This window comes from Platalea leucorodia (genome assembly GCF_965183815.1).
Source record: "Platalea leucorodia genome assembly, chromosome: 4".
NCBI lineage: Eukaryota > Metazoa > Chordata > Aves > Pelecaniformes > Threskiornithidae > Platalea > Platalea leucorodia.
The window spans coordinates 59,827,834-59,850,463 of NC_138826.1; the positions used below are offsets into that span (position 1 = coordinate 59,827,834).

General features: G+C 42.6%; 1 protein-coding gene across 2 annotated transcripts in view; it reads right to left on the minus strand.

Annotated features, from left to right (window-relative positions):
- Nucleotides 1–19,811, minus strand: part of ADIPOR2 (adiponectin receptor 2) — a 46,809-nt gene extending 26,998 nt beyond the window's left edge. The window contains exon 1 of one of the 2 annotated variants that reach the window (XM_082310728.1): nucleotides 19,704–19,811. The gene's annotated coding sequence lies outside the window, so the exon portion shown is untranslated. Of the gene's footprint in view, nucleotides 1–19,272; nucleotides 19,292–19,703 lie in introns of those variants that run through there. The other variant, XM_082310729.1, reaches the window with a different exon arrangement.
- Nucleotides 19,812–22,630: the final 2,819 nt, after the last annotated feature.

The following is a 22,630-nucleotide window of genomic DNA, read 5'->3' on the forward strand; positions in this document are numbered from 1 at the left end:
AGACTACCTCCCACTACCCCTAAGCAAAGCAATCTCTCCAGCATTCAACTCTTCTCAGTATGTTCCTCCTATAAGCAGCACAAGAATGATCCCTTCAAAGGTATTTCATTCTGTCTGTAGCTGGTATTTGGAAGAATGAAATATGCATTCCCCTCTCATTGATCCAACAGCCTTTCTGACAGAAACTTTCCTGTTCAGGAAGGCAATGGCATTCACTGTCTGCTCTTTCCTCACTAATCCTCTTCAAAGCACCCATTAAACTATCATAAGCAATGTATACACACTAGATGAATCTTCATAAGACTAGCTCATTCTCCCTAACAGAGCCGAGTTATCAAAAGAACAAAAGGTTGTCGTGAAAATTTCAGGCTACATCATTTCTCAGAACATTCATTAATATTTAATGAAGGGCCTGAGTGCCTCAAAAGTCTTGTAAGAGATACTATCTCTTATTCAAATACAAACTTTGCCTTGCCTGTGTCTGCGTACCATCACAGCTACAACAGCATCACTAGTTGCTAGCTACATCCATGCCAATAGAACGGCAAAGCTAATTGAACAGTAAACCACCTACGGGTTGAGTAACTTTACCAAATCCAAAGTTGTTTAGACTAGGCCTTAGTAACAAAATAGGCACAACTCCATTTCCAGAACTGTTAGCATAGGTACAAACAGCAAAGCACTTCCAGTACAATCCATGGGCAGATTGTTCATGATAAGAACACAGCTTATATAGGGTCATGGAGGGGATTTTTTTTTTTGCCTACAAAATAGTTGATTCTGAGTACTTTGACTGAAATAAGGGATACTAAACAAAATGCAGCTTTCTTGGCACATTGTATTTCTACTGCTATCTTCTGGTAGGGAGGTTCTGTCACAAGTAGTCCCTCACAAACGGTATAGTAACAACAGTATTCAGTAACACTGCACAAAAGCTTAAATTATTCTCAGGTGACACTGGCATCATCCTATCGCCCATCTGGTTCCCTTACTCCCTAGCACCAGTACTGATGCTCAATTGAGTTCATCAACAGTGAGCTGTTGGCAAGGTGTTGGGCTTTGTGCTTTGGGGCTTTTTTTTGGGGGGGGGGGGGGGGGGGGGAAGACAGTCATCTTTCACTTTCTGCCTATGTGGCACCCTGGTCCGTTTACTGGGGAAATTAGGCAAGCACCGGTGTCAATGCAAGGCAGGCATATATGGTTTGGGTAAGGGAAAGAGGAAGAGGAAGTCACGACAGCAAGCGCTGTGTCACATGAGTTAAGACTGCTGTTGGGTGTCACCCATACGAGTGGCCTAGCTAACCCATGCTGGGTCACTTATTAACCATATGGGGTATCCACTGGTTGCCTGCTTTTTGCATTATGCATAAAGCAAAGCAGAAGAGATAAGAAATACATGCATTTTAAGTAGATTTGTGAATTGCCCCTAAGTTAGAAGGCCACAGCTAAAAAGTTAACAAAACAGTAACATTGAAAGATTCAAGAGTATAACTTGAAATAAGGGGGTTTTATCCTTTTTTTTTTTTTTTTCCTTAGAGTCATTCAATGATTGAGCTGTCTTTTTCAATTACAGAGTTAAACATCCACGGCAACGTTCCAAATATTCTCCAAAACTACAGTCAAAAACAAAGCAAACAAGGGTATGTATGAATGAGGGAAGGAGGAAAAAAAAAAAAAAAAATCACAGAAACTCTTGTTTTCTTAATGTACCCTAAAGGAAAAGCGTGAATCAGGCTGTAAAAATTCTTTGGAGGTCATCTTTAACAATGAGGCACAATGAGGAAGCAATCCAGCACCTCTTCTCTTAGATGTAATTTCCCTAGATAAAGAGACATCTACAAAACAAAGATTAGACTCCCGCAGAGGGTCAGTGGCCAAAAAGCTGTCTTTGTAACTTGTAAACTGTCACTGGACACTTCAGCCTAAGCTATTTCACAGCAGGCTGCAGAGGCAAACAATCAAGCACATTCTGATGCATTTGGATCCAAAGAAAGGGAACAAGCCAGCAGCCTGCCTACATTAGCGAAATGCTTCCATTTCAGAGGATCCCATTACATTGTTACAACATTTGTCCAATTTGTACTGCAAATTGGACCCCATTTTTGTAACTGGGTTAAGCGTTATGTCACAGGTTGGCCCACCCCCACTGCACAATGTCCAGTTGTTACAGACCGGATGACTGCTGGAAGTTAGTTTTACTCTGCAATAAACCAAAACCAAGAGAATTGCCACAAAAGCAGTACAAAACGAGGAACAAAAGTTCAAGTTCTTTTCACATCATGTTCCACAAAAATCCACAGTCCGGACCTGAAAAATTTGCTTTTGGTTCGTTTTTTTCATTAAATGGCTCAGTTCCTCCAAGTGAGAAACATTCCATCTTTGTGCCCTTTTATGATTTTATTTCTATGGCATGTTACTAACTCACACCAACTTACTTCACGGTTGCCAACAACAAAAAGATGCAGTTGGTTTTTGTTAGTAACACTTTGGATCACAGACTGTCTAAAAGTGAAAGACTGAAATTAGACATTACTTTCCTCTTAAGTGAAAATTTAGAATACATCCTTTTAACTACTGCCTCAAGGACATCCAATTCACAGAACTATTGGGTGAAGACAAAGAAACCAAAGTCTTTGGAGCAGGCACTAAAATCCAGAGCTAGACTACTAAACTGAAATTACATTCATTTAACCCCTCCAGACAGAGAATATTTGCGTGAGAATGCAAATGGCACTAAGATCAACAGCAGCAATCCAGAGAGCAAACATTCCTCTAGCCTGGCAGGTACAACACTCCCTCCTCGGAAGCGTGGGTTTGAGTCTCTCTGGAAACTGAAGCCAGATCTTTTGCAACTCAAGAAAACGCTTCAATGCTTGGAGCAACAGTACAAAACCGAACACTACCACCTTGCTTTTAAAACCAAAGAGGACTACAAACATTTTAGGCTGCAAACTGCAAGCAGGAAAGCATTTAAGACAGTTGCGTTCAGTGCTTCTTACTGGGTTGAACACCTCTCAGCTTAGATGCCATCACTGTGCAGGTTTAAGGGCTGGCTGGTGCCGAGAGGGGGCAGCCCCACTCTTCCCTGGGTGGGCATCAAACAGCTCCACTTCTCATCGCTGCCCCCCTCAAAGGCACTCTGATGTTTGTCACAACCCATTCCAGGTGGCAATCTGGAAAGATCCTAACCCAGGGAGGGGAATGAGATAATCGTTTTCTATCAAAATTAGCAAACTGAATTGGCTCAATACACTGTCAGAGAAACAGCGTGGACAACATGACTGAAAGGGTAGGACCACGCACCCAAGATTTTAATTCTTTACGTATTTTATAGGCAGCATTTTCCTAACCTGTTAAGGACTGACAGTTATCTGTTGGCCCAAGTCTTTAATTGTCATATCTGTACATACCATGGCCTTTATTATGACCTGTTGACCAGCTGTAGACCACACCTGGCATAGCAAACCAGACAACTTACCAAGATTACGGACTTTAATACAGCGGTCAGGATTCCAGAAGCTTGGTTGCAAAAAGCTGACCATCACACTCTTCCCAGTTTTTGGAAGCACCTACCTTCTAGTTTTGCTGATAATCTTGATAAGCTTTATTCATGAGGTTGTAAGATTGCTCATCAGTGTTTTATTTTGTGGCCGACAGGTTTGGTCTACAAAATATGTTTGCATTCTTGTATTTGTAAAAATAAGAACAAAGAAAACTTACTCCTTTACTAATGTTCAACAATGGCATTTCTTCAGTTGAAAACAGCATATGTTCTACTCAAAAACCATAATGTTGTTTTGCCACAAGCCAGACAACTCTAAAAATTTGCTACTTTTCTGTAGCAAAAATGTTACAAGAACATTGTAGGAATAACCAACATCCACACCCACAGCGTTGTATCAGTCTAAGATGTAAAGGGTGGTGCAGCAGTTTTTTCAGATACTTTCTTAACCACCAGAACTCAAGCAAAAGACACAGATCTACTGTAACTAGACTGCATCTAATGTATGTCAGACAGAAGCAGATTTAGTCAAATGGCTGAAGTTCTAGACAAAACCAGCTAAAGCTACTTAGTAATTACATATCTTAACCTCCTTAATGCAATAGCCAGAGAAAAATTTGGTTCTTAAAAGATAATCATTGTTGAGAGTTAAGAAATAAGCTGAAGTCAACTTTTAGTCTCCTCTACCATTTAGTGCCACTCTTGCAGATATACATTTCTTTCCTGGTAACACTGTTTTAAATCATCCCAAATTCTGAAACAAGACCAAGGACACCGATATCACAATACATCACTGACATAATGCAAAAGCAGAAACCTTAAGTTAATCTTTTACTTTCTACTGTCCTATAACTAAGGAGAGATGGCAAAACACCCACGGTCTACTTATGATACTCTGTGAGATTACTGCTAAAATTCTAAAGACCAAAATTATTATCTGTATACATGCAAGCCCTATAAGTAGGGATGCAGCTTAAACTCAGAACACATCTACAGGACCTAGACCAAGACGCTCACACAAAAAGTCATCCTGCTGTGGTTTGTTTTACCATCTTGACATCACAATTTTTGCTAGTATAACTGTGCTCCCTGCAGAGGTTTTTGCTAGTATAGCTGCAGCCTGCAGTCTAATCAGCACAGCTATTTTCAAGTTTTAAATTTTAAGTTTTAAACTTTAAGTTTTAAACAGTTTAAGATGATAAACATGTTCCAAGTTGATTTTCAAGTAACCAGGAAGCATTTCAGGAATATACACATTAGATTTTTTCATGACTTGATATCACGTATTGATGCATTCAGATACCCATATGGGGGGGTGGGGGTGGTGATCCATGTCTCTTCCAACTCCAAAAAAAAAAAAATAAAAACAAATCCAAAAAAGCCTCCCAACCATACAGCATTTTTTTTAGACAATTCCAGTGTAAGTGAGCCATGGCAATGAGGAGCACTTCACCTCTATATACTTTCAGTGAAAAATATATTGTCCCTACTTGGAAGCATGTAACTGCAATCCACCCTTTGATAACAGAGCTACACTGCTTGTTTAGTAAAACGAGGACTGGCTGTAACATTGGATGAATGACAATCATCAGCACCATTAAAGGAAAATAAAGATTATTTTGTTATGTCAAACTATTTACAGTAGATAACTCACAACAGAAGATAGTGACTACAGGAGATTAAGCAATAAATTCCTCAAAGGAAATAGACATAATACTTATGCTTACAAAAATACCTTATTACAAAACAGAAATAAAACTGTAATTTCACATAAAACAGAAAAAGTTGGAGTTAGACATCCGACATCCAGGTTGCCTTTATCATGCACAGAATACAGCATTTACTGTAATTATAAAATTCATAAAAGAAAACACAAGACTCATGTGAAGCACTTACACTAAGTAACAATGGCTATATAACACAACAAAGCACTACCAGCTACCCTCAAACCTACACAGGTCACCACAAGGCAAGAGAAGACAGAAAAGAGAGGATGCCTCCAGGATCCTTTGCTTAAGGACCTTAAGTCATCGGAGGGTTTGCAACACCCTTCCTGACCTCATGAGTGACAGGCAGCGATCTGTGGACGTTGAACAGGGGGAATCATAACCATATAGCCCTGCAATACAGCACTACCAGTAGGCCATAAGCTCCGTATCAAGCCACAAGGCCTTAAGACCAAGGCTTGTCAGGCTTGCTCTGTCTGCACTTTTCTTGACCTGCCTTTTACTCGGTTTAGCTGTGACAGCAACTTTTCTAATTGACTGGATGTCTATGGCTAATTTATTTTACTGTTGTTTGCCTTGGTGTGATATAACCTCCAGTTATCCTCCATAGAAAGAGGTATTTACAACGGTGTCAGGAAATACTGGCCTAATATGACAACAGAGCCCCAAGAAGTGGATAGACAGGATGCGGTGCGGAGGAGTACAGGCGTGGGACAAGAGATGGGGCACAGTCTTGCCACCAGAGACCCCATGGCCATAAACAACTCACTAACGGTCAGTTAAAAAAAACAAAATGCAGACCTGGAGTTGGGCAAACCCAGCTTTAGGGATAACAAAGAAACAGTGACTAACACACATAAAGGGCACCATATATTGTAAATTCAGAAATAATCTGGAGCTGTAGACCAATGAAGAAACAGAAGAGGTGTAAAAGCATGTTAGCAAACATACAAAAAACCCTCAAGCAGATCCTAGAGGAAGGAAGAAGAAACGGGCAACATCAACATCATACTCCTCCCAACAAATGACTCCCAAGGCTGACGACCTCCTGGTATCCCCTCCAGCAGTCCAAAGCTGCTGACTTAAAGACCCAGAGCAGCAATGGAAGGGTGAAAGTAACTCCAGGAGAAGGGACAGAAACCAAAAAGTGTGCATGTTACAATTTTAGCTACGTTTGGCAACATTTTCCCATAAGTAAGTACTCTAACTGCAATATTCTTCTAAACTTTTATTTAAGAATTAAATCTAGACTAATGATTCTTGAGTCAGACAGTTAAGACTTCCATTACACCAACAATAAATTCTTGGCTTTACTTACACCTTATTTTCATATACACACAGACACATGCACAAGGGATGCTTCCTCTTTGCCCATAAACAAGAATGTAACAACATGGATGGAATCCTCCATTCCTTCTCCCATTTTGCAACTCTGAAGAGCATTGTTAGTCTTTAAAGTGTTACAGGAAAATTACAATATAATAACAAAGCCTGAAACAGCCCCAGGAAAAGCAACCAAATGGGCCATCTGAACTTGTAACACATTCTTTCCCCAGAGGGAACTCTGTGCCAGGGTGACGGGTGACCTGGTCAACGTTTTGTTTTGTACCAAAGGGGCCTTCATCCATGTACATACAGTCCTATGACAGCATCTAAACACAAAAAACAGCGAGTTAAGCAGTCGCTGCCTGCACTTTGTTTGCAGAAAGAAGTTCTAGACATCATAGAAGACACTTGATTTCTTTAAGAAACCCTAAGAACAGGAAGGAAGCATGGTCAAGTTGATAAGCATCCATGCTCTTAAGAGTAGGAAGGGTAGGAATTTGGGTTGATTTCCTGGACAAGGGCCCAGAGAGGAGGAGCAACAGCAGAGAGCAAGAACTGGGTCAGCAAACTACTGAATAGTTATTTGTCCTAGTTTTCAAATACTCACTGAAGGTACTCTTACTCTAGCCCAACTGCATCTGTAAGGGGTGTTAATACATGCAGAACTATTCAGATAAACTATTTTGGAAAGATGAAAAAAAATTACGTTATGCTGACACAACACCTACTGTCAATGGAGTTAGCAAATAAGGGATCTCATTCTACAAGTTTGTCACTCTTTCTGTAAGAAAAATAAGCTATCTAGTATAATTTTGATGCAAAGACTAACTACCATGTCTGTGGCTGTGACTGAGACGCAACGCAGCTCTTCAGATTGATCTGATGTGCACAGACAGCTATCATCAATACTGAGAAAATGCAGGCCAAGCTTCTCAGTAGAGACTGAGTGCTACACGTAGGAGCCAACCACTAATCTGTATGCCAAAGATGTACTTGGAAACCTAGCCGAGAACTCTATACAGGGGTCAGGTGTAAACAGAGCATAAACACTGCCTTATGCACTCCTAAAATCCCCAGGTATACTATTACAAAAAGCATGAAAGGTTCTTCCAGTATTGACAGCACAGTAGTGGCATGCATGCTTTCAGGAAAAAAAGCAGACACTGACAGATTTGTAAGTCCTAAGAAAAGTCAATAATCAGTGTTGTGAATTTAGTAGGTTAGAAGAGAACAGAAGTAGAATCTTGGAGGACAACTGACCTGCCCAGATAACCAGGCAAGCCCCATCCTATGTAGACAAGCAAGCATCTGTAGCTAAGGAAACAAGAGTATGAAGTGACACAAGCCTCGCATTTATGAAATACAAAATCAGATATCTATTCTTACCATGTGCTAGTTAATCAGTAGCAGTTCAGATGTTTTACATCACATTTTACACATTTACTAAATGATTTGAGAAAGGATTTGCTTTGCAATAGCAAAGAAAGTTTTAAATAAAACCAGAGCTGACCACTCAAAATTGCAGTAAGATTTCAACACAGCACAAGGTTTCCCAGTCTTCACATCTACAACAACCGCACCACCACCCAAAACAGCAACAAGAAAAAGTGAAAATACCAAGCATCACCTGTCATCCAAGGTAAGGTCACAGAGTTAGCAGATGGTGACCTCAAACACAAAAAGAAGTTGTCCTTGACACAATAAATAGGTAAACCTTGGAACTCCTTGCTACAGCATGAGGATTTGACACGGAAAATGGACAAACACAGAGGAGAAATCCATCAAAGGGTATTAAGCACATGAAGCCACCACTAGCTCTAGAAGACCCTAAATACCAGTGCACGTCTATTGCTTGCATATTCATGCTTAGAAGCTATTTTTCTTCCTTAGGGGATGGGCATCCTTACTAAAACCTTAAGAGTCCTCTCTGAGAAAGGTCAGGAAGGGGCCTAATGAATAAAAACAAAACAGGGAAGAAGTCAAATGATTAGGAGAGAGAAAATTAAAAACCTCAAAGAAGAAAGGATGAGGGTCAAAATAGAAAACTTCTCAGGGACACCACGCAAAGCACCCTAACAATGCCAGTAACTCACCAAAGGCATCCAAGAAGCCAGCAGGCACTACCCTGAGACACGCTGGCCAGCAGCTTATAAAAGAGGACAAGGGAACAGAAAAACCCCATAGCTGCCAGAATCTCATTTGCCAAGTTTGTTCCTTCGCCCCTGAATGGCCAGCTTGGCTGGGACCAGTAGGTGGTCCTGCAACTTGGCTGGGCTTCAGACTCAAAGGGTATAAATAGAAAGGTTAGGGACAAAGCACAGTCAAAACCTCAGTAAGCGGTGCTGCAACCTGGCACATTTGGTATACGCACGTCAGGATTTCGTGCTGCAGCAGGGGGACACATCAAGTGAACCGTACCACGAACATGCCCATAGCACAACTTTCACACTACCCATGAACTTAACTTAGCCCCAGTGAAACACAGAATCTGCTGAGCACAAGCCAGCCCAAAGCTTCTCAGTCTCTCTACTTCAGGCAGGAGGTCTTGTCACTTTGTGCATGGGTGGGACACAAGGGCAAGAAAACTGAGCAAGTGGAGCACGAGAATGTAAAGATGTTTCTGTAGCATGGCTTGGCATCAGACTGGGTGTACATCAAGCAGCCTACTTGGGTTATACATATGAGGGTGGCCAGAGAGTCTCATGGGGCAGAAGCTTAAGCAGCAGCTCCACAATCAAGGTAGGATCCTGAGCTAGAGGGATTTCTAGTTTGACCCAGCCTAGTTTATGTTATAGCTATTCTGGAATCCCAAGTTTCAATAGAATGATTCACCCTTTTTCAGAGATTCAAGGAAATCAAAACACTCAGTGTGCCCCAATTTTGATTCTTACATACAGATCAGATAAAATGTTAACCACTGACTATGATTTTTACCTTCTTCCATGAATAGTGTTTAAACTCTCACACAGCAATTTGATGTCATTGATTTCCATTGACAAAGTCAGAACAGTAAGAGCAAAGATTTAAGGAAAAACTTAAAAAAAATACCAAAACCAAACAAAAAAACAAAACCCCACAAAACCAAAACAAACACAACACAAACCTGAAAGGAAAAAAAAGAACAAAGAAAACCCCACCCAAAACCGCAACCCTACCAAATACCTGATACACTGCTACAGTTTCCCTCCTGAAGGGGAAAAGGAATGAGTAGTTCAAGTTCTGTCTCTGACTGGTTTATACACTCATGCATGTACCCAGCATTCACCTCAACTATCAACTCCAATTTGGAAGCCAAGTTTGTCACATTGTCACCTTGTTTCAGAAACATACAAATTTCTTGTAAGCCTTGGTCCTGAGAAACACAACTTAGAACAATGAAACAAACAGATCTTGTACCTTCCCTGTGGAGTAACACACAGCAGTTATCTTAACCACTAAAACACATTTCCCCAAAACACCAAATATTCCTAATCTCTAATTTGTTACTGCTCTCTGACAAATAGCTGTGCTACCTATGACAAAGCAAAGATCAATTTCTCTCACCTCAAACTTGTCACTGTTTCTCGAAGTTTGTATTCAAGCTTGGGAAGGTTACAGTCCAAGACTCCTACAAGACGGATGTGAAATCAACATGAGGCTGTTTCTCCAAGTTAGCTTAAAACTAGGTAATAAATATACGGGAGTGTGGGGGGGAATCCTTAGAGTCTGCATGCTATACAGCAGCTATTAAACATTTACAGTGGATGACAAAATGCACACATTCCATTTAAATTAGAATCCTTTGATTTTTGTAGGCTTGCTCACCAAGATAACAACTTGACTTAAATAAAACTCCACATCGTTACAGCTGAATTGTACAAAGATGCATCAGCACAAAACCAAGGAAAGCAGGAATTTTTTTAACCATCTCAGCTACAGCATTCTCCATAAAACATTCAATGTAACTCCAGATACCATATTTTATTCAAACTCTCTGCCAAACAAATCTCTGCCTCTGTACTTGTTAAAACTGATTTATTACTGTCAAATACATTAATCCACATGTTAATCTGCCCCAGGTCACTTAAAGTTAGTCAAGCCATATACAATGTTGCTTTTGGTCCACATGGGAGTTTGAAATCAGAGCTTGGGAGAGATCCTCTACGACATAAATACTACAGCATGAAAACAGCAAGGAATGTAAAAGACTTCTGTTGTAATCCGTTTCCATTTTCTCTGCTTCACTTCATGGCACGTTGTTAGAGCCTAAAAATTTAACTAAATGAAGGCTTTTAGTTATATACTTATATACTTATATACTATAAGGAGTATATCTTAGGATCTTGTGTCACTGGAGTTGTAAAGCATACAGCATTCACATGCCAGCTTCAAACTGACATTCATTGCACTCCAGCAGAGGAGGAAAGGCTTGTAAGTTATACAACCTACTTCATCCATACTGCAAGTAATCCATGAGACAGAAAAGCTGGCTCAAACACTACACGTATTACATTATGTTCAATAAGTGCTGGTAATATTTCTATACAAAGTCTTGCACCCAACAGTTTAAAGCCTTCAAGTTGTATGGCTTCCCTATTCAGTATTTCCAACAGAAAGCACAACTGGTTTTCACTAACAGACCTCTTGCCTCCTAGTATAACCAATTCTCTAGATCACTTACCAGATTATCCAAGACTTTCAGCACAATCAAATCAAAAGTTGAAAGACAAATAAAGACGGTTGGACAATCACTGAAGAGAAGCAGTTTCAGCATATACATCCTGCATGTTTGCTTAGCGACTGGATCACCATCAGCACGATATGCTGATACAGGTCTATTACCTGTCACATCCCCTGAAGAAGCAGTCTCCAATGCAAGCAGCACTAAGGCATACATTCTACACCTTTCCTTTTTATGTCTGCCCAGTAATTCATTTTAAGTGCCAGTAATTCTCAACTACTCCATCATTAGTATGACTAAATGTCATTCTACAATAGGAATTATGCAACTATGCTTTGGTGAACCCCAAATACCACCACTGTCACCTGTGACTTTGAATGTTGTAACAAATAACATGCCTATAAACTGTTCATTTATTACAAAGACATAACTTAGATGACCACCCAATTCAGGAGTGCCTTTGGCTTGAAATGAGAAAGTGTTTAAGTATTCTGTTACCTCAGAACAGGATCTCTAAGAAGGGAGGACCAAGTTTTAAGGGAGTTTTAATCTCTGCGTAGGATAGAGCCTCTCAGAAGGTAATAAGATTTCAGATGGTACTACAAGAACTACTGGACACATCATACTTACTGCTAAAAGAACAGGAATGTGGAATTGTACCTTCTCAAGGATGACCTTAGACTGCACAAAACATTCACATGAGTCCTACAGGCAGATAAGCCCTCAGGCACTTACATAATAATGAACTATTGAAACAGAGCCAAGACATGAGTTTTCAGAGGAAAACAGTCATGGGTTCTGCAATCATGCTTTGTTTTTCACAATGACTTTACTGTGATGTGTAACAAGGGGGTATTTGAACTGGTTAACTAATACAGAAAAAGTCAGCTGGAAAGGGCTTACATGGAAGAATGAAGAGCATCTTGTACCACTTTTCCAATAGCACTTTAAGACTCCGCTGCTCAAAACCCAAAGCGGACCTGGTTACCCACAAGTCATGCAGAGCTGTACTGTAAGTAACATCAACCCTGACCGTATCTGAATATTTGAGATTTTTCAGTATCGTCTCGGACAGTCTTGTGTAACATCTCCCTTTCCCTACACTGACCCATATACTGGAGTCCTTCCAGATCAGTTGACATAACTGGCATTTTCAAGAGCATCACGCGCTAGTTAGATATTTTGGACAGAAACATTCATGCAAGTGCTGCAAAACTTGGTCAGCCTCTCTCGCTCTCTATCAAGGACCAGCTTAACCTAAGATTCTGAGTTTGCCTTCATGGCAGAAGACAGGAAATATCCCACCTTTACACTCCAGAGTATGGGATCAAGGCCAAATTAGAAGAGTTTTACAGATACAGTAGCTGAACCCAATATACATCTTCTCAATTATTTTAGCAACGAGTCACCTCCTACTGAGTCAAACACTGGATTTTTGTAACCCAGAAAGTTTTAATACTTGATTACTGATTTTCCTTCTCTACAGTCCTAGTTGACATAAGAATGCCAGAACACCTATGAAAAATCCTAATAAAATGAAAAGGAAGCTTTGGCAAATTATATTGTGTGTTTCTGGAGGATGACTTAAAAAGAGAACAAAAAAAGCACCACCAAAAGTTATTCCTTTATATCCTTCATAGGAGTGAAATGAATAATTCATAACTATCAGGTGGTCCAAGAAATTTAGTATTCTTCTTCTATACCAAAAATGTAGTAAAAAAATTGCCCCTTAAGAAATATCTTACAAATCAAGTCTAAGCTACCTAGCAACTTCCTTCACTGCATTAGTGAAGCTCGCATAAAGGAAAGGTTTTTTATAATACATCCATTATTGAACTATTTCTGTAACACTGCAGAATTCATATGGTTGCCAATTATTAAAAGGTCACCCAGCAGGAAGTCAAAGAGCAGTTGCACTTAACCATGGACATTAAGATCATCAGGACACAAGCCTTTTTTCAGCATCCTCCTCTTAGCTTGGACTATATAAAGGTCAGAAAACCACTAAGTAAAGCTTTTGTTTACTTTGTTATGCTTTTCTCAACTCTCAGGACACCCACCTCACAAAATAATCCATTTTGTTCCTCGCTGAAGGTACAGCAGGCAGAAAGCCAATAGTTGGCACTGTGTCACATAGCTACTTTAATAAGAATTATGAATAGGCTCTTCCTTTTATTTCTTCAGTCATGTTCCATTAAAAAAAAAAAAAAACCACACAACGATCTGCCTAAAAGGTTAATATTGAGAACAGCAGAATATTGCTGTTATCAGCCTTGCAATGCTATATGTTTTTCTAGGGAATACATAGACACACAAATAGCCACTTAAACTACAGCAATTTGCAAAGCACACGGTTCTTCACAAGCAAATTGGTTGTATGATCCCATAATGTCAGAAAGCACCAGATTCCACCACCACTAACTTATCTCCACAGTACTAGTATTTGTCTAAGCAATACATGCCCACAAATTCCACCAGCCAAGGAGACCAAGAGATAAACGAAAGCATTAGGAAAACAGAAAAAGTACATCCTTCAGTTTACACTAGGGAATGGCAGCCACTAAATCTCTGAAGCAGCCCACTAGGAAATGCAGTGCAGTATTGTTCATAACAAAAACATACCTAAATTGTCAGCTGAGAGAAGCTGAAATGCATGTTCAGTGGCTCTTCATCTCAAGTCCTACTAGCCATCCACTTCCTTGTCCCAAATGCCAAAATACCTTTCCCTGCAGGTAAAAGCTTGCCAATACTCTCAGGACTGAGTGTATAGCCAGTGTCAGCTATACTTATTTTTGCACTGCATGGCTTTTTAAAATAGCTCCCACTGCAGACTGGGAGACAGAGATACAAGTATTTCTAGTACACGCAGGAGTTAAAGATTAGCTAAAGGAATTTTAGCACTAGCTAAAGGAATTTTACCATTCAGATTTAATCTAAGAAGCCAGAGGTGGTATTTGCTCTCAGAAGGCAGCCTTTACTGCTTCAATTCAATTATTCCATTTTCATCAGAAGTCCTGCATTTTACAAAAACTCAGAAACAATGTATAGACATATGTTGGCTTGAAGTCCTTATCATGGTAACAGGTCCCAACACCTAGCATCACCCACCAAGTAGTTTGCACAAGAAATCAAAGGAGCACAAATAATTGCCTTTAATTAAGTCTGCAGAATGATGTGAAAAAAACGTTTCATACAGCAAGAAGGTCCATGGCATGTTCCCTCCAGAAGAACAGCCTGTTTATTCAAACATCCATAAATATCCAATTTACTAAAACACACTTATGACAACATTTTGAGAAAATCATACTAGTCAAGCAATAAACGTTACCCATCAGTAAGAAGCTAAAGCAGGAACCTCACCAGAATGCTATCATTAAAACAGAGAAAAGCCCACTAAAGGTTCCTACCAACAAAACCCTTACCTAGAAGCGGTAGGAGAACTGCTTAACATACCCAGTGATCTCCTAATGAAATCTGTAGCGTATAAATTGTCATCCTCTAGACCTAAACAGAGCAGCACAATTGACCTTGGTTTCAAACAAGGAACAGCAGTCTGCAATCCTCTAAGCAGATGGAACCAAACAGGTTGGGGAAAGGAGCATTTAATTTGGCTAAGAAGAGAAGGAGGAAAATCGGATGAACAGATATGAAAAATGGCTTTGGTGTACTTCTGATAAGTCAGCCTAGCCACACCTTACCTTGGAATATAGGCAGATGACCACAGCTACATTTAGAAAAACAACAATTCACACTGGCAACGACAACTAGACTTTTAAAGGACGTATTCAAATGTGGGCAACGCTGTAACATTATGACATCTACACGTAGTATAAGTTTCATTTTCAGCATTAGATGAAGAAACATGAATGCTAACCATTCTGAGACAAAATACTGCCAAAAAGAAGAGAATAAGACAGGGCAGAAAAAGGAAGGCCTTTCCTGCAGCAGGCCCCAACAGAAGTTTGCAATGTACTTAGATCTGCTGGCAGAACCCTGCCATACCCATTTTACGTATTCAGACTTGACTTCCAACCCATTCTGCAAGTAAATAGTCTACTCTCTTGCTTACTGCTGTCTAAAGGTACCTTAGAGCCAATGATTATAGCTCTGCCTGTTCCAACGCTTTCTTCCTGTAAATAGTGCCTGACTACTTTCTGTTCTCACAAGGGCTTAATTAGTCCTGTTCACAGAGAGCTACAGCAGCTGGCACATCCCAGCAGACTCCATCGCATTTTCACAGCTACTGAAATCCATCTGAAGCGCACTGCAAATTTTTCTATGCTGACAATCACATGTCCTGTGAACCTTACATCTACCTATACACATTTGAAGACACCTTACTGCAAGCAATTTAACCACAAGGCAGCCCTGAGAAGTCCTGAAACATTCGCTGACTCGCGTACAGTTCACAGAAGGCCAAAGAATCCTGCGTGGCCAGAAAAAGACTCTCTCCTCCACTAACAGAGCAGCAGAGATCTGTAACTCTAGAATACAAGAGTAATCATGGCTACATGCAACAACAAACACAACTGCCATCTAATTTTATTTTATACCCATCACCCCTACAATATATTTCATCTGCTCAAGAGACCATTAAGCTACAAATAAAAAAAAAAACCAAACCTAGACAGTAATTTTTTTCCTACCCTGATCATAACTCAAACAGATGTCACTTAACAAAAAACAGCAAAGGACAGAGATATTTCCATGAGGTTCTGAAAATTCAAAATAAGTTATAACTGAAAATCATATTAAATCAGAGGGCAAATTGGTATTAAACAGATAGTATTTCCTCTTCAAAATTCTGAGCACCTCAATTTTGCCAGCACCTCCTCACTTCAAGTTCTTTGCTACTTCTCAAATCAAGCAGCAGCAGTATAGACTGTGGCACCTCCTTTCCTGAGAGAGGCTGTCTGCTTACCACCACACCAGCGGCCACATAGCAGTGTGGTGAGCAGTCTTCTGTATACAAAGAGATTGTCACTGTGCCCTGAAAGGAAACCTTGAAGTTCATCTTCAAACTGGACTAAGATAAAGATTTTATTTTTATGTCAAACCATTGAGACAAACTTTGCAGAAAACATACGTAATCACTGGGCAAGTCAAACTCCAGCCCAGTTTTACAGTTACCTGGTGATAAAAGTCTGAATCTCTCACTCCTAACAGAAGGCAGGAGGGCATTCTTTTCAAAGCACTACAACAGGAACTATGTGGAAACAACTCACCTCCTGCTTCTTATTAGTTTACATACCGATCTGCAGCATCCTACTTCAAAAGTAAAATGTTATGATAGTAGGAGCATATTCAAATAAACAAGTGAAAGTTAAAAATGTTTTCAGAAATCTGTTTTCTGAAGAAGCGGAACTAGTACCTTGTTTGTCACCGTATTCTTGATTTTTGAAAACGAGTTTCTTTATTGAACTTGTCTTGACAAACATATTGCTTTAACAAGCAAAGCCAGACGGTCACCATGTTAAGTACAACCATCTGAAATACAGTGTCTTGAAGAAAGGATAAGGCATTTACAACAAGCTTTATCAGAGAACAATACAGTTTAAAGTAATAGTCTTCCCCTTAAACACTGTCCCAGATACTTTTTCATAATCACTACCATTATCTTGTGCAACGTCTTTTCAAATCCAGCAACACCGTCTGCCAGAAAATTCACTGAATGACTCAGACACAGACACTTTCAAATCATAAATACTCAAAACTGCTATTTCCATTTCAGAACTACTTCTATTTAAGCATTTGAATTGCTGATGGCATAACAATGCAACGACCTCCTGAAGTTTCCTTATCAAGATTTTCCTCATGCACAGACAGCATCTCCTCTGACGAAAGCAAGCCTTTTTTCTTTGCACAGTGTCTTGGACAATATGGTTACGCAACCAGAAACCTGTAAAACTTGCAAAATTTTTAGTGTCTAATATTGAGTGTCTCTGTACATGAATGCTTAACACAGCTCCTTGAACATGCAACTGAAAACATAAGATAACAGCAGAGATCCAAGCATCAAGATCACCGGCATTACATGCCCTGCCAATTCCCATTAATTTTCCTTCATGACAAATCAACAGAAACTCTTGCCTAGAGCAAGCACAGGCTTTTCGAACTCCAGCCTTTTTATCCTGTACCCAGGAGTCAGGCTTCGAGTCTGAATCTCACCCACAATTGCCAAAACCACCGCTCACTAGTCACTTGACCAAACTTGCAGTAATGCCACCAGTTCAATAGTACTGACACAACTCCATCAGTGTAAAGACTGGGATAAGGGGGAGCCCTTTGTTTGTGGCTGGCTTTCTTGAAGACCTGATACAACGTAAGCTCCTATACTCATCACATTTTATATGTATGTTCTCAAACATGCATATAATACATAAGAATCTGTTGAAGGAATTTTCACCATGAAAGGTTTTGCCAAGAGTACACTCTTTTCCTTCACACCAGATTATTTTTTCTTATCTGATTTATACTCAGAAAACACCATTTTGAAGACCTGGACTGAGCTGGGATGCAGCTTTTAACTCCTCCATCACTAACTCCGATTCAGTTTTCCACATTAGCAACTATTCTCCATGTTTTTCACCATGAAGCTGCCAATAACCTTATCCACAGGCTTATTTAACCATATCTAGTTGTCAGCTCAGACAAGGGAGTCATTTCCATATGTTAAGCCACTAATCTTACACTTCCAACACAACAATGAGCTTCTTTCAAGTTGCCTACTAACACAAACTCACAGTCTTCACAAGCGTCACAGTACAGCTGAAGTTTACACATAAGTTATCTCTATAATCTAAGAGCCACACCATAAAATCTTCATAACTGGAACTTGCTAGTACCCCTACACAACCACTTCCCTTCTTCTATAAACAGTATTAGCTCATAGCTGAAAACAACAAGGAAAACAGGCTGTGTTTTATGACCATGCTGCACCCGTAACTCCATGACACAACATCTAGTTCTGTCGATCATAAACACATTTTCCTCTGTTACAGCAGCTACCACCAAATTTGAAGTAGTCTCATTAAGGTGCTGCAGAAAGCAAGCACCTTGCTACTGAAATGCTACAAAAAGGCCTCTGAAAGCTGAGGATTTTTACAATATAACTCAGAAAGAGGACTCTGCAGTACATAGCTCTTCACTGACTTCCAGATCTGTGAAGCCCACAGCCAGGACGTAACCAGGAATTTAATATTCCCTGACACTGACTACAGCAAGGGAGTGAAAACAGGAGTTTAAATTACACATTAAGACCTCAACTCTTGAAAACCAGATTATGCCCAGAAGGGTTTGCCCAGAGGACCTGGCCAACTTTATAAAACCTGGTCCATTTTAAAAAAAACACAACACAGTTGCAATACACAAGACAAGTCAACTGCCCAAAGAACTTCAGTGCTGCACTAGCAACAAAATGTACCTTTAAATAAGGAATAATATCTAAAAGCTTTTCTGCTATGTGACAGGTGCATATGATAGTTTACATCCATGAAGTGACAAAGCCTGTATGTCAAATAAGTTATAATTTAATATTAACAGCTTGCTTAAACATACGCCAGCACACACATCTGCTAAAGCCACTAAACCAACTGACTTGTAAGGCTAAGGCAGGCACAAAAAAAGAGACCAACACTGCTTGAAAAGCTCAGTAAGAACAACAGCTGTCATATCTTCTTTGTCTTCTAGTCGATTACCATATGTTTCAACAGCTTTGTTGCTCATCCTAAGCAAACAAGAGATGAATACCTGATCCTCTCAGAAAAAAAAACAACACCAACTTTTTAAAAAGTTTATTTAACTGCCATTGGGAACATCCAAATTGTGGTTACACTAGCATCGAATATTTACATTATCTACTGTTGGTAACTCCAGCATTTATAGATATATACATACAGACACAGAGTGCTCTATGGGGGAGGCAAGGTTCCCATATTGTGCAAGCTCAGGAGTTGTTATTTTTATCGCCTCCATAAAAAGATTTTAGGGGCAGCAGCAGATTTCCCTGTCCTGACAAACAACAAGTGTACAAAAGGCAACAAACAAAACCCACTTACAGTGCTCTTGACCCACTTAGAGTGCTTCGCTGGCCTAAAGCCTCCTCCAGCCGAGCGTTTCCAAGTGCTCCTTCGCGCCCCTAAGCAAACACCCTGACCACGAGCCCGGCTCACCTCTGACCCCGGCCAACGGCCCTCAGGCCCCTCTCCCCGCCGCGCCGGCCAAACCCGGCCCCGGCCGAGGGCAGCGCCCACCGCCGGCCTTTCCCCGACACCCCGGCCACCCACCCGCGCCGGGGGCACCCGCCACCCCGACCTCCGACCCCCGCCCCACCGCCGCCAGGGCAGGAGGCGCCCTCCCTGCCGCGGGGGCTCCCCCTCGCCGCTCCGCCGAGCGGGCGGACGCCCGGCCCCGGGCCGGGACCCTCCCCCCGCCCCGGCCCCGCGGGCGGCGGCCAGGCCGCGCAGCCCCCCCAGTGACGGGGACTCACCAGGCAACGGCCGGCGCCCGCCCCGGCGCCCGCGAGGTGCTGCCCGCCGCCCCGCGCGCCCCCCTCCTGCGGCAACCGCTGCCGCCGCCGCCTGCCCGGCCCTGTCGCCTCCTCCCGGCCCTACAACGTCATCATCGCACGAGGCCGCCGCCGCCAATGCGGGACGGCCCCGCGCGCCTGCGCACGGCGCGCCGGAAGGAAGCGCGGGGGGCGGGCCCGGCTGCATGGCGGGGAATGTAGTCAGGGAGGCGCCGCCGCCGGCGGGGGGCGCAGGCGCGGGGGGCGCCCCTCCGCCCCGGGCCGCGCGGGCAGGAGCCGGCGCTGATTGGCTGGGGGAAGCGAGTGACGCTTGCGCGGGCTTTTGTTCTCCGCTGGCGGTTGCTGTGGCAGGGGCGGTTGGTGGCCGTTGCGGGGGGGGGGGCCGGCAGCCCCTCAGGAAGGGTCGGGCCTGTCGGTGCATCCGTCCTGCCTCCCGGGGGAGGGGTGAGGGGCGAGCGACGGGCAGCGCGGTGGCGGGGGGTTCTCCTGTGACACCGCTTCCTCCGGGCCCTGAGCAGGCGGCAGAGCGTCACCCTCTCCTACAGAAAGCGGCGTCACAGGAAACCCCAGGCCACACAGCTCTTCCCGCAGGCGTGACGGAAAGAGGCCCGAGAGGGGCCGCCCATGGTGACAGCTCGGAGCCATCGAGGCTGAGAGAGGCAGTGTGCAACTCACTGGGGTGGGGAGGTGTGAAGTGTCCCCGGGGGTCGCCTCAGCTGCCACAGGTCCTGCTGAGGCAGGGAGAGGCCCCACTGGACCGGGGTTTAATGCTGGGGACAGACCTCCGTGCTCTGGGGCATGGCATGGGGTGGGCAGGCCACAGCCTGTGCAACGCCAGAAAGATGATGAAAACCAGCTGGTGTTACCAGGCCTGGTGCTGCTGGAGGCATCTGGGAAGCCTGGCTCTTGTGACAGGGCCCCAACACCTATGTCTGATACAGAGGCACAGAGAAACAACACCAAAGAAAACAAGAAGTTCCTCTGTTAAGTAATGGGAAGCATAGGCAGAACAGCAGGAAAACCCATGTGACATGGAGATCTCTGTTTCTGAAATCGTGTCCTTGGGGAAAATGGTGGAAGCCCTAAGCCTGCACATTGTACAGCGAGACTAGTCAAAACACTACAGAAACACTGCCCTCTTAGAGGACAACCTTGAATTGCCAAGGCTGATCTGGGAGGACTTGTGTAGTTTGTGTGGCTCTACACACTTCAGTGCTCTGCTGAGCCACACGCCAAGACACTCGTACCCATGCCCAGAAATTTTAGCTCTAACCGGTGACTGTGAACAAGATAGATAGTTTATGGAAGCAAAATTATCCCTATAAATTAATATTTGAAATGTTTTGATCCCTAGTAACCACCAACATTAAATGCATACTGGCCATTCCTTAAAACTCTGTTTATAAAACTATGATTCCCTATTGTCTCCTTTAAAATATGTCCCATCTCACACATTTGCTAAAATCTTTATTATTGCGAAGGCAGCAAGGTAGTTACTGAACATCACGGTTGCACTATTACATGTATTCACGTTTCTCTCGTCAATGAAGATGCATTTTGACAGCCATCAGGCAGCAGCGCAGAGAGTAGCAGCTGCAGCGCCTGCTCCAGCTCCACCCCGTGCGGTCGGGTGAAGTATTTCCTGCCCCGTCTTTCAGTATTTCATCTGTAAAATGGTCCTAATGATTTTAAAGTATTTTGAGCTCCGTTGACCAAAAATATATATAAAAACTGCATGCCATTTTCGGCTGTCATTTCCTGTCACCGTAACTCAACATGCGCTCAGCCAATTAAGAGGGGAGATTGAGATAGGAATACTGTTTCATTAAATATTAAATAAAAGGAATTAGGGTGGTTGGTTCTGGTTCGAGAGCCTGGAAATCAAAAAGGAAAGCTGTGCTCCGCCATATGGGGCAAACCATTCAGAAAGACACATTTTAAAAAACTGAGTTATGTACTTCCCGGGCATTTCCTAGAAATCGTACCATTGATATAAAATGTTTGTTGCCTTAATTCCATCTCTGAATGTTTTTGTCCTGAATACCTAGCCCTGCGCTTTGTGAAAGTTGGCAGGTCATTAGTTAACGCTGCTGTTGTTCCCGAGCAAGTGGGAATGAATTTGCCTGCGGTAAATGGAACTGAGACTGGCCAGACTCATCACAGTGAATTGCAGAGGGCTGCCACGCTAAAATCCTGGTCTAGATGTTTTCTCGGCCTGAGAAAGGTAATGGCTAAGCACTTGTGCGGCTCCCTGGGGCTGTGAACAAGGCAGGGCTACACTTAGCTCCGGCACAGTGACTGTGACGGTCATTAAGTGACACTGCGTCTACCCCACTTTTTTTTCCCCCCCGAAAGGCAGGATTGCAATGTCTCCTTGCACGGCCGTGCCTCATCCCGGCCATCCCGCGTGACCACCACGCTCTCGCAGTCATGCGAAGGACTGACGCAACTCTGTGGCGCTCTAGGAAGAGCCAAAAGACAAATTATGATTCAGAATAAAACTGCCCTAGGGTGAGGAAGAGCCTGGACCTTTCTGGTTTGGTTTTTTTTTCAGGATATGCCGTATTGCTGCAAGCCTTTAAACTGTTTCATCTCTATGGGCAAACATACGTGAGCGGCTCCCTTCTGAATTCCCCAGGATGGCTGCCACCGTGTGAGTGCCATGCGGCCCCGCTAATGGGGAAAGGGCCCGGGGGAGGTATTATCATCTCCCTGCCTCCCAGTAAAGCGGTGCCTGCTCATTCTCTTTGTATTTCCTTCCCTATCAGAGTCTCCTTCCCCTCCCGAAGCACGAAGGGCCTGACCCTCACCACCCGCTCTCGAAGGCTGGTGCTTGCTGCAGCCACCACGTTCCACACAGCCGGAGCTGTTGCTGGTACCATGGGGCC